This window comes from Dendropsophus ebraccatus, chromosome 4, assembly GCF_027789765.1.
Source record: "Dendropsophus ebraccatus isolate aDenEbr1 chromosome 4, aDenEbr1.pat, whole genome shotgun sequence".
NCBI classification, from domain to species: Eukaryota; Metazoa; Chordata; class Amphibia; order Anura; family Hylidae; genus Dendropsophus; species Dendropsophus ebraccatus.
In genome coordinates, this window is record NC_091457.1 from 75,394,939 (window position 1) to 75,409,036 (window position 14,098).

The 14,098-nt window shown below is 46.4% G+C and overlaps 1 long non-coding RNA gene across 1 annotated transcript; it reads left to right on the forward strand.

Moving 5' to 3' along the window:
• The first annotated feature begins 7,903 nt into the window (after positions 1-7,903).
• On the forward strand, positions 7,904-11,674 carry LOC138789722 (uncharacterized). Its single transcript, XR_011362774.1, has 7 exons — positions 7,904-7,943; positions 8,152-8,190; positions 8,313-9,178; positions 9,285-9,332; positions 9,463-9,561; positions 9,839-9,887; positions 11,237-11,674. It is a non-coding gene; the product is annotated as an uncharacterized lncRNA (long non-coding RNA).
• Positions 11,675-14,098: the final 2,424 nt, after the last annotated feature.

The window sequence follows — 14,098 nt, forward strand, 5'->3', positions numbered from 1 at the left end:
AATGTTTAACCTATCTCAGTTACTAAGGTCCACAGCAGGGATATGGAACCTTTGGTCTTTCAGCTGTTGCAAAACTAAAATTCCCATCATGCCTGGACAGCCAAAGCTTTGGATGTTCAAGCATGGTGGGAATTGCAGTTTTGCAACAGCTTGAGAGCTTAAAGTGTCGTTATAACTGTCGTTATAACTTTCGAAAGTGTCGTTATAACTTTTAAAACCTAAAGCAACAGTAGATTTGCAATTTACATTCATTTTTTTTTTTGTTATTATGGAAAACACGGCACTTCCTGATTTGTTCAGAGTCTAAACACTGGAAGTCCTGTGTATCCCAGGCCATGTGAGCGCTCACAGAGAAGGTAGTCATGTGATTGATGGACGCATTGAGCCGTGACTCTCTGTTCTGGCCAGGACTTCATGTATTTAGTTGTTGTTGTTGTTTTTTTTAACCAGCACAAGTCTAAAAATCTGCCTTCAGGAGACTGGACCTGGCTTTCTTGTAAGTATAGCTTTGTTTTACAGCATGATAACAAAAAAATAATGAATGTATATTGCAAACTATTTGAAAGTTATAACGACAGGTACACTATCCCCTTTCCTGATCTATATAAACTAAGGGCTGTATTACACGGGCCAACATTTGCTGTAAGCGAGTGCCGATCTGCTAGATAGGCGTTCGCTTACCGAGCCTATTACACAGCAGGATGATATTGTGCAGCAAGGGCAGCCCTTACTGCATATATAGAAATGAATGAAGTTTTACTTACATCTCTACCAGGGCTGGCCTTAGGGGTGTGCGAGCAGTGCAGCCACACATGGCGCTGTGCACTCCCAGCAAAAAGGGGGTGCCACCTGCGGCCCCCTGAGGCCATTAAACCGGCCCTTGCCTCAGCACAGCAGCCTTGCTGAGAGACAGGACATAGAAACAGACATGTGACTGCAGCCTGACACCATCCCCCGCCCCCCACAGCGTAACCCAGCCAACAGATGTCCCTAACCCCCGCCCCCCCCTCTCGACGAAGATAGATGAGCAGTGTTATCCTCCTCCACCTCCTCCTCATGGGCAGACATCCTCCACTGCTACTTCTGTGTGGGTGAGTATACTATGTATCTGACTGTGTGTTAGTGGAGTGAGTGTGTGTGTGTGTTAGTGCTCATGTATGGCTGAGATAGAAATAAAAATCCCAGCATGCTCCTGTGTGGCTTTGGTAGGACAACAGCTCCCAGCAAGCTCCGGTGTGGATGTGGTAAAACAACAACTCCCAGCATGCTCCTGTGTGGCTGTGGTAGGACAACAACACCCAGCATGCTCCTGTGTGGCTTTAGTAGGACAACAACTCCCAGCATGCTCCTGTGTGGCTGTGGTAGAACAACAACTCCCAGCACGATCCTGTGTGGCTGGGGTAGAACAACAACTCCCAGCATGCTCCTGTGTGGCTGTGGTAGAACAACAACTCCCAGCATGCCCCTGTGTGGCTGTGGTAGAGCAACAACTTCCAGCATGATCCTCTGTGACTGTGGTAGAACTACAGCTCAAAGCATGCTCCTGTGTGGCTTTGATAAAACTAAAACTCCCATCATGATCCTGTGTGGCTGTGGTAGAACTACAACTCCCAGAATGATCCCGTGTGGCTGTGGTAGAACTACAATTCCCAGCATGATCCTGTGTGGCTGTGGTAGAACTACAACAACCAGCATGCTCCTGTGTGGCTGTGGTAAAACATCAACTACTCCCAGTATGCTCCTGTGTGCCTGTGGTAGAACAACTCCCAACATGGTCCTCTGTAGCTGTGGTAGAACTACAACTCCCAGCATGCTCCTGTGTGGTTGTGGTAGAACAACAACTACTCCCAGTATGCTCCTGTGTGGCTGTGGTAGACAAACAACTCCCACCATGATCCTGTGTGGCTGTGGTAAAACAACGCCAAGCTTGATCCTGTGTGGCTGTGGTAAAAAAACAACTTCCAGCATACCCCTGTGTTGCTGTGGTAGAACAACAAACTCCCAGCATGATCCTGTGTAGCTGTGGTAGAACTACAGCTCCTAGTATGATCCTGTGTGGCTGTGGTAGAACTACAACTCCCAGCATACTCCTTTATGGCTATGGTAGAACTACAACTCCATCATCCTAAGCCACCCCCAATGCTCCTCCCCCAGACCAGAGACAGATGAGCAGTATGATCCTTCACTCCACCTCCTCCTCATGGGCAGAGACATTGTCATCTTCCTGCGGCAACGGCTCCCTGCCAGGGCCAGGACAAAAGGTAGGCTGGAGTAGGCAATGGCCTAGGGCACCAAATGTCAGGGGGCGCAATCTGGATGGTTAAGTAATTAATCTACTTACTCATCCATGTTGCCCCTGCAGGGCCAGCATCAGCAGCCCCCACCCGCCCTCTACACTATAACTATGAGTGCTCGTAATGAGCGCTCATAGTTACATGTGTGGTGCTCGACCAGTACTTACTAGGTTGTCCCTGGTGACACCACTCCTGTTGTGGTTGGTTGGTGGTGCAGTACAGCTCAGCCAGTGATGAAAATGTCATGACACCAGTTCTAGTTCAGCACACAGGTGTGGCGGCATACCTGCTTTTATGTTATGGCTGGCTAGACTGTTCCCCTGAAATGGTCGGTGACCTGCCGGGCTGTTATGGGTCCCTTGGGCTCTTGTCACAGTGGTTCGTAATGAGAAGATGACCCACCTGGACTGTTGGTACCGCCAGTCTCTGCACTGCAAGATAGAGTTCATAGAGCTTTGTTACGGTAGCTTTGCTCTATCCGGGTTAGTTCCTCTGTCCAAAGAGACTGCCCTGCACTTTTCAGAGAGGTTCACGGCGTGGGCTAGGGTGATCTCCAACTTGTCCTCCTGTTGGGGTCTAACACTGCATAGTATCTGTAGTTACAGTCTCAAGAGGAAAAGTCTCTGGATTCTCCATACACTCACTAACAAAACTCGACCTGGTTAAGTTCAGCAGGGATGCCTGTTCTGTGTGTATCCTAAACTGACATTATACTTCTTCTCCCCAAACGACTTCTTCCTATAGGGTGTGTAAAAGCCCTTGTGAGTGGTGGAGAAGAGAGTGTGGGGAGAAAGAAGTATACAGATAGGTCAAAAAGAAAGAAGCATCTACAAAGAAACAGTAACCCTATAGTGACTTCAGCTGTGCAATACATAAATACAGATTCATAAATAAAATACTGACATCTAGTGGTGAGACTCATAAACGTCTTCATCACCACCTTACAAGGTGTTATAAGGCTTTTGCGACAGGTGCCATACAAGGAACACCCGTGGTGGGACATCAAACATGCAGCAGCCCCAAAAGAGCGTGAGCCATCGGCTCCCTCCCTGTCAGTTGCACTTGTGGCCGCAGGCAGTGCTTTGCCTGCGGTCACAAGAGGCCGCTCTCTCCTTGCTGTGGCGGCGCTCGAGTCACATTACTGGAGCGCCGGGACTAAGGATGGTCCGAACCTGCCGAGGTTCGGGTTCGTATGAACCCGAACGCTCGGCAGCAGATTCCCGCTGTCTGCCCGCTCCGTGCAGCGGGTGGATACAGCGGAAGGGCCGCCTGGAAAACTGGGATACAGCCTATGGCTATGGCTGTATCCCAGTTTTCCTGGCGGTCCTCCCGCTCTATCCACCCTCTCCACGGAGCGGGCAGACAGCGGGAATCATTGCTGAGAGTTCGGGTTTGTATGAACCCGAACCTCGGCCAGTTCGGACCATCCCTAGCCGGGACCACAACGGGGGAGTGACCTTGTGTGACCGCAGGCAAAGAACGGCCTATAACCAAAAGAGTGCAGAGGAGAGGAGATGCCTGGACTCAGGCAAGTATTAGTGATGTTGTTTTTTTTGTTTGTTTGTTTGTTTTAGAGGATGCCAGGTGCCTGCTATATGGGAGGAGGGACACATAGGGGATATATATACAACTGGGGGTATACATACAACTGGGGGAGCACACATTGGGCCTATTTAAAACTGGGGGAGAAAACTGGGGGTCTATATAAAACTGGGGGAGCACACAGGAGTTCTATATACTACTTGGGGCAGCACTCAGGGTGTCTATATAATACTGGGTGCAGCGCACAGGGGGTATATACTACTGGGGGCAGCATTGGGACTACTACATTGGGACTGCACAGAGGAGCCTTACTACTATACTGGGACACAGAGCATGCCTAACTATTAAGTGGGGGCACAGGGACACCTTAAAACTATGGGGGCACAGAGAGGTGTAACTACTATATAGGGTTACAGGAGACCTAACTACTGTATGTGCTGGACCACAGCCGGGGGAACATTTTAAGGTTGCCCACGCTAGAGAGAAAAAGAAAAAGTGAATGACTCTGATGAGAGAAGACGCCCCCTGTGAGTCACTGGATGTAACTGCACTCTGTTATAGAGTCTGTACTGATAGTGGTCATGGTGTGGCGGTATTATTCAATCATATCAATGGTGATATCTTTCTGTTCTGTTCAGAGGCAATGTGTAATCACTGTATGGTTGTAAGAATGTTATAAAATAACTACTGTATGTATTGGGGCTCTTAATACAGTGTGGGGGTTCTTTCAGGGCATTATACTGTGTGTGGTGACCAATTATGATAACACTGGGTTCATGGTGGGGGGCACCATTTGCCTTCTCTGCCTTGAGCACCAAAATTCCTTGTCCCGGCCCTGCCGTCCATTACCACACTGTTCTGTTATATATATATGGCCACTAGGTGCCTCCTTTCCTGTGCTCCATGCTCCCTCTGTGCTGATATTTGGTCTTTTCTCTGTTCAACATTTTAACGACCAAGGACGTAAATATATGTCCTTGTGTCGTTAAGGGCTTTCAAGGGGGGCTGTGCGGTGCCCCCCCTCCTAACCTCTGTGATCCCGGGCGCTATCTGCAGACCGGGAACTTGGCTATTAGTGGGCACGGTCCAATCGCCGTGCCCGCTAATTAGCTTTTTAAATGCAGCTCTCAAAATTGACAGCTGCATTTAAAATGCTGCCTTTCCTGGTCGCAGGTGGTCTAGTAGAGGGATCGCTCCCCACGACGTGATCGCATAGGAGCGATCCCCGCATCTCTGCTGGGCCGGGGTCTGCGACGTAATGGCGCTGATCCCAGGTCGGCATTCTATTGCTTTCGGGTGCAACAGCCGAAAGGAGTAGAGCACAGATTTCAGGGATCTATGCAGTATATCTATACTGCATAGATCTCAGGGAGAGATCAGAGTAGTGAAACAAGAAGTCCCCCAGGGGGAATAACCCTAACTAAGGGGAATTCTAGTATGTGTGTAAAAAAAATTTAAATAGATTTTATTAATAAAAAAATCCCCTCCCCTAATAAAAGTTTAAATCACCCCCCTTTCCCCATTTTATAAATAAAAATAAATAAATAAACATGTTTGGTATCGCCACATGCGTAATTGCCCAAAATATTAATTTATTTCATTCCTGACTCCTCACAGTAAATGGCGTAAGTGCAAAAAAACCTCCAAAGTGCAAAATTGTGCATTTTTGGTTGCATCAAATCCAGAAAAATTGTAATAAAAAGCGAAAGTACAGATCATGGCGCAAAAAATTACACCTCACAGCCCCATACACCAAAAGATACATTTATTTTTATTAAAAGGTTTTAATTTTTTAAAAGCCATCAAATAAAATCAAAGTTACACAAGTTACATATTGTCGTAATTGCACTGACTTGAGGAATAAATATAACATGTCAGTTTCACCCTAGTGCGAACGACGTAAAAACAACCCCCCCCCCCCCCAAATAAAAAAAAAATGATGTCTGCCATTGCAAAGTACAATTAGTGTTGCAAAAATAAGGGCTCATCTGGGTCTCTAGGTGGAAAAATGCACGCGTGATGGCCTTATATACACAAGGAGGAAAAAATTAAAATGCAAAAATGAAAATTGGCCCGGTCTTCTAAGGGTAAGTAAGGTAGTTCGAGTAAAATTACCATCAAATATCTATCTATCTAATCATTATCTATCTATCTATCTATGGCTGCGTTTACACAGACAGATTTTTCTGACAGATTTTTTATGCCAAAACCAGGGACAGACTATAAAAAGAGAACAGGCCATGAAGGAAAGATTGAGATTTCTTCTCCTTTCAAATCCATACCTGGCTTTGGCTTCCAAAATTGGTCAGATAAATCTCTCTGTGTAAACGCACCATATCTATCTACTATCTATCTATTTATTATCTATCTATCTAATCATAACCTGTCTATCTATTATCCATTATCTATCTATCTATCTATCTATCTATCTATCTATCTATCTATCTATCTATCTATCTAATCATTATCTACCTAAGTACCTATCTATCTAGTATCCATTATCTATCTATCTCTCTATCTATCTATCTATCTATCTAGTATCCATTATCTATCTATCTATCTATCTCTCTATCTATCTATCTATCTATCTATTATCCATTATCTTTCTATCATCTATCTATCTATCTATTATCCATTATCTTTCTATCATCTATCTATTATCTATCTATCTATCTATCTATCTATCTATCTATCTATCTATTATCCATTATCTATCTATCATCTATCTATCTATCTATCTATCTATCTATCTATCTATCTAATCATTATCTATCTATCTATCTATCTATTATCTATCTATCTTTTCATATGCAAATTACACCTAGCAATGATCTGGTATCTGATTGGCTGTCTGGTTTCTTTATGACATCACAGAGTGACATCAGCCACACATGATGACATTCATGAATGATAAGGCGCCGATGATCTTGGAACTCTTCAGAGTTGGAATAGGAGTATAGGTGTAAGTATCTCCCCCTCCCCTCCCCCACCCTATGCTAAGCCCTCTGCCCCTCTAAGCCTGGTGTCCCCCAAATCTCACAAAGTAGAGAACTAACATTGGGGAGTGATCCGCTAGATCCATAAAAAAACAAGAAACCGTGCTAAAAGCTCTTGTTGTATAACAGAGTATCACTTTGTTTTCTTTGAAGGTAAAAGCCTGTTCACACTGTCACAGTCTCTATGTATATCCATTGCAGTCACCAGGACACCATGTGTCAGCCTGTAGGGGGCGCTGTACCCATCACAGCCACATTTACTTCCTCCAGTCTCCACAATTTTTCATATTTCTCACCATAAAAATAATTGATGGATTAGAGATTGGGGAGATTTATCATGCTGTCCTATAGTAAGATGCTTTTCACTGACCCTAGCAACCAGAGCTCCCATAGCAACCAATCACAACACAGCTTTCATTTTACCAGAGCAATGTGAGAAATGAAAGCTGAGCTGTAAATGGCTGCTGTGGGCAACAAGGACAATCTTACTGTAAGATAGAGCCATAAATCTCCGGCAAGGTAACTGCTGCGTGTTTCTGGTGCTGCCCCCTGCTGGTCTCCCTCTGTTTCTGCTGTGCTGCAAGTTGTTTGTCATTACAATGACACTAAGTTACTTTTCCCTGTTTTCTTGCTACAGAAATGGTGTACAGTGTGCGACTTGCACTGTAAGTATCATCCTCTACCTTCCTCTGCCATCCACCATCTTCCACCATCCTCCGCTATCCACTATCCTCTGGCCCCCTCCATCCACCATCTTCCACCATCCTCCGCTATCCACTATCCTCTGGCCCCCTCCATCCACCATCTTTCACCATCCACCAACCTCCGCCATCCTCTTCCATCCACCCGCCATCTATCCTTCCCACCATCGTCCTGCCAGTCTCTCCACCAGCCTCTCTGACATCCCCCCCCACCATCCTCCCCGCCCTCCCACTATGCTCTCTGTGATCCCCCCACGCTTCCCGTTTGTCCGCCATGTAAACAATAGCATTCTACAACCAACATGGGGAAAGGGTTGGGTGTTTTACTTATATTGAACTTCTCAGTAAATCTCATGTTTTTTTTTTACAGCTGATGATCCAGAACCCTGTGTCGAGGACCCTGATGAGCTGTGAGTATCAACTCCCCCACCACACACACACACACACACACCATGTGTGTGGTAACATCACAATGCCCTGCCTCATGGGACCACATATGCCCAATGGCCACTTATCTACTAGTACCCTATGCCACTTATCCCCTTATACCCCAAGGCCTGTGTATCACTAGTTGTGGAAGACTTGTTAATATGTTTCGTATTCTGGTTTCTCCTGCAGATGGCTGTTGGTTTTGCCTCCGTACCCTCAGGTCATCAGGTATAGTGGAGTCTTCCTTGTAGAAGGAAAAAATTCCAAACTCTGAATATTTTCTACAGCTAACCCTATATAGCTGCTAAAAGAGATTACTAATCATCGTTCTCTTCTTTCCTCTATAACAGGATTGATAAGTCCAAGATTGACGAGGACAATGGACCTGACGAGGCCTGAGTATCACTCTCCCTTCTACCCCCTCTTCCCCCATGCCCATCTCTCTTCTTATACCCTATGGCCACTTATCTCCTTATACCCCATGGTCACTTATCTCCTTATACCCCATGGCCACTTATGTCCTTATACCCCATGGCCACATATCTCCTTATACCCCATGGCCACTTATCTCCTTATACCCCATGGCCACTTATGTCCTTATACCCCATAGCCACTGATGCCCTTATACCCCATGGCCACTTATCTCCTTATACCCCATGGTCACTTATCTCCTTATACCCCATGGCCGCTTATTTCCTTGTACCGCATGGTCACTTATCTCCTTATACCCCATGGTCACTTATCTCCTTATACCCCATGGTCCCCTATGTCCTTATACCCTATGGCCACTTAACCCCCTTATACCCCATAGCCACTTATCTCCTTATACCCCATGGCCACTTATCTCCTTATACCCCATGGCCACTTATCTCCTTATACCCCATGGCCACTTATCTCCTTATACCCCATGGCCACATATCTCCTTATACCCCATGGCCACATATCTCCTTATACCCCATGGCCACTTATCTCCTTATACCCCATGGCCACTTATGTCCTTATACCCCATGGCCACTGATGCCCTTATACCCCATGGCCACTGATGCCCTTACACCCCATGGCCACTTATCTTCTTATACCCCATGGCCACTTATCTCCTGGGTAGTGTGGGTAGTTGTATGAATCACTAGTTGTAGAAGTCTTGTCAATATGTTTCTTCTTCTGGCTTCTCTTGCAGATGGCTCTCCTTGGTGCGTTCAGCTCCTTATGCTTTCAGGTATGGTGGAGTTTTCCTTGTAGGAGAAAAAAAATCCAAACATCTGAATATTTTCTGTAGCTTCCATTTATGTTATGTTATCCTAACCAGTTTTGTTCTCTACCAGTGGTGGCTGTAAGAAAAAGACCTGGCGGCCCACTCTGGAGACTATCAGGTAAGACCCCATACTTTTTTATCAGTCATCACACTGTTTGATCCTCTTACATTGACAATAGAGACTGGGATAATGTCTCCCAGTCTTTAGATAGTTAGATATAAAATGATATATGTTTTATGTACAATAGAGGGGAGACCAAAAAGGACTTTGAAAGAGAGCTGAAGAAGGAACGCAGAGAGCAGAAGAAGGAGCGTCGAGCTCTGAAGAGGGAGAGGAGGCTGGCTATGTAAGTAGAGAGATGCAATAGACTAACATACAGACACATTATAGATCACACCACCACACCTTACTGCCCCAATAGAAGACACTGATACAAAACCTATCTGCACACACTATATATTTGCACACACAGGTGCCATCTAGTGGTGCCAGTCATGGGGCATATCCTGCTGCACAAAGATGCCACCAGATGTGAAACGCCTGCTGGAGAGTCGGTCAGTGCACTCCTCCCCCGGGGTTCTCTAAAGATTCTTAATGTCAGCTTTCTTCTTGTTATTCCCTAGGATAAGAGCCTTCTTCTGCTGCTGCCGTCCGAACATCGTGGACTGAACTGTGAGTATACAAGATCCTTCCTGTAGTCATTCCACACTATACCGCCCTTACCTACTGCTCAGAAATGGAAGACAGCAATAGAATTTACCACCCACACAAGAGATATGATCAGCCGCTGAGTGGTCGTTTTCCCCCTCCTCGGCTGATCGCTGAAACCTTTACCCCTGCCGATTATTGGTCGTATGTTTTTAGCAACACTCCTTGCCAATAATTGGCCCGTGTAAAAGGAGCTTAAGCCCAGCACATTGTCCTACACTTACACAATTAGGCTATGCTCACACAACGTATATTTTCGTAAAAGTACGGCCATTGTTGAAATCGGCAACAACGGCCATACTTTTTATGGAAATATACGTTGCCTTGTTTTCTATGGGATCCCGTCCGGAACGTATACACATAGTATACTAGTATACGCTCCGGCCGGGACCCCTAGCGGCGCCGCAAACAACTGACATGTCAGTTTTCTGCGGCCGCTATTCATTGAATAGTGGCCGCAAAAAAACATGTCAGGGCAGACTATGAAGCTCCATAGCGTGCAGTGGAGAGTTATGATGTGGGCGCGCATGGATGCGCCCGCATCAGACTTCTGCGGCCCAAAAGATCATTAGGCCAGTACTGCGGTACCAGCCGGGATGATCCTTTCAGAGACCGTCTGTTCCGTGACCCGGAACGGCCAGTCTCTTACGACGTGTGAACATGGCCTTAGAGTGTTGCTTGTTTGCATTTTAAGGCTGGGTTCACACACAGTACAACTATTTGGTGTCAGTGAAGTTCATCCCAGCCGGTACCGCAGTACCGGCTGGATGAACTTCATTTCTGTTGCAGACAATTTAAAGTGCGGCCAGGGGCTGCACTTTCCATTGTGTCAACTGTCAGTGTTGTGCGGCCGTTATTCAATGAATGGCGGCCGCACATAATTGACATGTCAGTTTTTCCCGAGGCCGCTAGGAATCCTGGCCGGGATTCCATTAACTTGCAACTTGCAACAACAGCCATGATTAATTGAAAACTTACGTTAAGTGGATACTGTGTTGCTGGGGCCATTAGAAGCTGCTATACACCATAGACCATATAGAGGCAGGAATTAGTAGAGGGGTGGAGACTGTATGGAGTGCCCAGAAATGGACGCTCTATAGTTATGGCTGGTTGCCCCCCACATATCGGCCATTACTGTGTTGTTAGAACTTGTGAAATTTTTTTTTTACAGCTTGTTCAGTTCTAGTCTGTAGGAAATTATTAATTTCTCCATCTCGATAAAGAGCCATGAGATGTGAGCTGTAATAGAAGTATAAAGTATCCTTTACCTCTTTGCTTACCATCATTGTTTGGTGTATCTCTGCTCCATGCAGGTTTATAAAAATCTTCACCATCTGGCATCGCCATCTGCAATTATCTGGCACATTTAAAATATCAGTTTTACCATCCATCTGTACCATCTGGCATCTTTACCATCTGGCATTTTTAACAACTGGCATTACCATCTACCATCTGGCTTTACCATCTTTAACATCTGGAATTACCATCTGCCTATAACATCTGGCATTACCATCTTTACCATCTACCATCTGCCTATAACATCTGGCATTACCATCTTTACCATCTACCATCTGCCTATAACATCTGGCATTACCATCTTTACCATCTACCATCTGTCTATAACATCTGGCATTACCATCTTTACCATCTACCATCTGCCTATAACATCTGGCATTACCATCTTTACTATCTGCCTCCTCTCCGCATCTGGCAGGCACTGCTAATACTGTGCTGAATATACATTGGCTGGCAAGCACACAGCGCTGGCCCATGAGTGATGGCCGACAGTCTGTTTACATACACATGTACTTCATCCGCTCTGGATTTCATGCTGCTGTAAAACCTTTAACAATTGGTTGTTAATAAATCTTTAACTTCAGCTGTATCTTGTGTTACTTGCATCGACGCTGCTCATATTAAACTTAGTCTCATCATCTAAATGAGGGAAGGGGCAGAGCTGCCTTTTCCATTGTGCAGGAAGCTGTCACCCTTAGGGACGTATTACACAGCACGATATTTAGGAGCAAGCGAGCGGCAACCTGTCAGGTCAGTGCTCGCTTGCTCCTCATTCTCCGCTTGCTGTCAGTGCTATTACACACACCGACAGCAAGCGGCATAGAAGGGGAGGGGGAGCTGACGGAGGAGCTGCCGGAGGTAACCCATAGAAGATAGCAGTGGTCTGTTCCGACCGCTCCTGTTACACAGGACAGGGGGCCATTAAAGGCTGATTGTTGTTGCATGAGCTTTTACACAAAACGATTATCAGCTGCAACGGCCGGTAATTGGCCAGGTAATAGTACCCAGAGGGGGCCCCAGGGACGTCTTAACAGAATTATGGGCCTGTGGGCAGAGCCGGAGTACCCCTTTAAGTCTAAAGGCTACAACAATGTAGAGCCCAATCACAATCCGACATGTTTTGGGCGTTCACACGATCTTACTCATAGATCATCTTTTTTTTGGGGTGCACATTTTTCTGGTACAATCTGACAGTTAATAACTTAGTATTTTCTGGACTGTCCCTGTAATGATGTAGTGTAAGTTTCACTGCAAGTTTGCAGCGAAATCCGCTGCTGATACCTCTCCTGTCAGTGTCAATGTGCTTACATGTAAGTAAGTGCCGCCTCCATTAACCCGGGCTGCCTGGAAGATACTTTACCTACTCCACTATCTGGCCGCATCTGAGGCTCCCAGAGGTCCCGCACAGCCAATCAGTGCACGGCCCCGTGACAGTCACTGATTGACTACGCAGGACTTCCGGGAGCCTCAGATGCGGCCGAAGCGTGCAGCAGGTAAAGTATCTTCCAGGCGGCCGGGGGATAATGGTGGCGGCATTTACATACTCGCCGGCCCCTGCACTGTAACTATGAGTGCTCGTAATGAGCGCTCATAGTTACATGTGTGGTGCTCGACCGGTAACTTATTAGGTTATCCCTGGTCATGCTACTCCTGTGGTGGGTGGTTGGTGGTGCAGTACAGCTCAGCCGGTGATGGAAATGTCATAATGCCAGTTCTAGGTCGGCACACAGGTGTGGGGGCATACCTGCTTTTATGTAATGGCTGGCTATACTGTTCCCCTGAAATGGTCGGTGACCTGCCGGGCTGTGATGGGTCCCTTGAGCTCTTGTCACAGTGGTCCGAAGTGGGGAGATGACCCACCCGGACTGTCGGTACCGCCAGTCTCTGCGCTGTGAGATAGAGTACATAGAGCTTTTTTACGGTAGCTTTGCTCTATCCGGGTGCCCTGCACTTTTCAGAGAAGTCGTGGCGTGGGCCGGGGTGATCTCCAACTTGTCCTCCTGTTGGGGTCTAACACTGCATAGTATCTGTAGTTACAGTCTCAAGAGGAAATGTCTCTGGATTCTCCATACACTTGTGTCACCAACTCACTAACACAACTCTACTGGACTGTCCCGGAAAGGGACCCTGGCCTAAGCCAGGCCCTGGTTAAGTTCAGCAGCGATGCCTGTTCTGTGTGTATCCTACTCAAAGAAACTGACGCTACACTTCTCCCCAAGCGACTTCTTCATACAGAGTATGTAAAAGCCCTTGTGAGTGGTGGAGAAGAGAGTGTGGGGAGAAAGAAATATAGAGATAGGTCTAGAAGAAAGAAGCATCTACAAAGAAACAGTAACCCTATAGTGACTACAGCTGTGCAATACATAAATACCGGTTCATACATAGAATACTGACATCTGGGGTGAATCTCATAAACATCTTCATCACCACCTTACAAGGTGCTATAAGGCTTTTGCCACAGGTGCCATACAAGGAACACCTGTGGTGGGACATCACACATGCAGCCATCGGCTCCCTCCCTGTCAGTTGCACTTGTGGCCGCAGGCAGTGCTTTGCCTGCAGTCAAGTGAGGCCGCTCTCTCCTTGCTGTGTCAGCGCTTGAGTGACGTCACTGGAGCGCTGGGACCACAATGGGAGAGTGGCCTCTTGTGAACGCAACTGGGGGAACACACATATATAATATAAAACTAGGGAGAGCACACATTGGGTCTATATAAAACTGGGGGAGCAAACAGGGGGTCTATATAAAACTGGGGGAGCACAGGGGGTCTATATACTACTGGGGGCAGCACACAGGGGGGCTATATAATACTGGGGGGAGCACACAGGGGGTCTATATAATAGTGATAATAGTATAATAGTAAATCTGATGCCGAGAG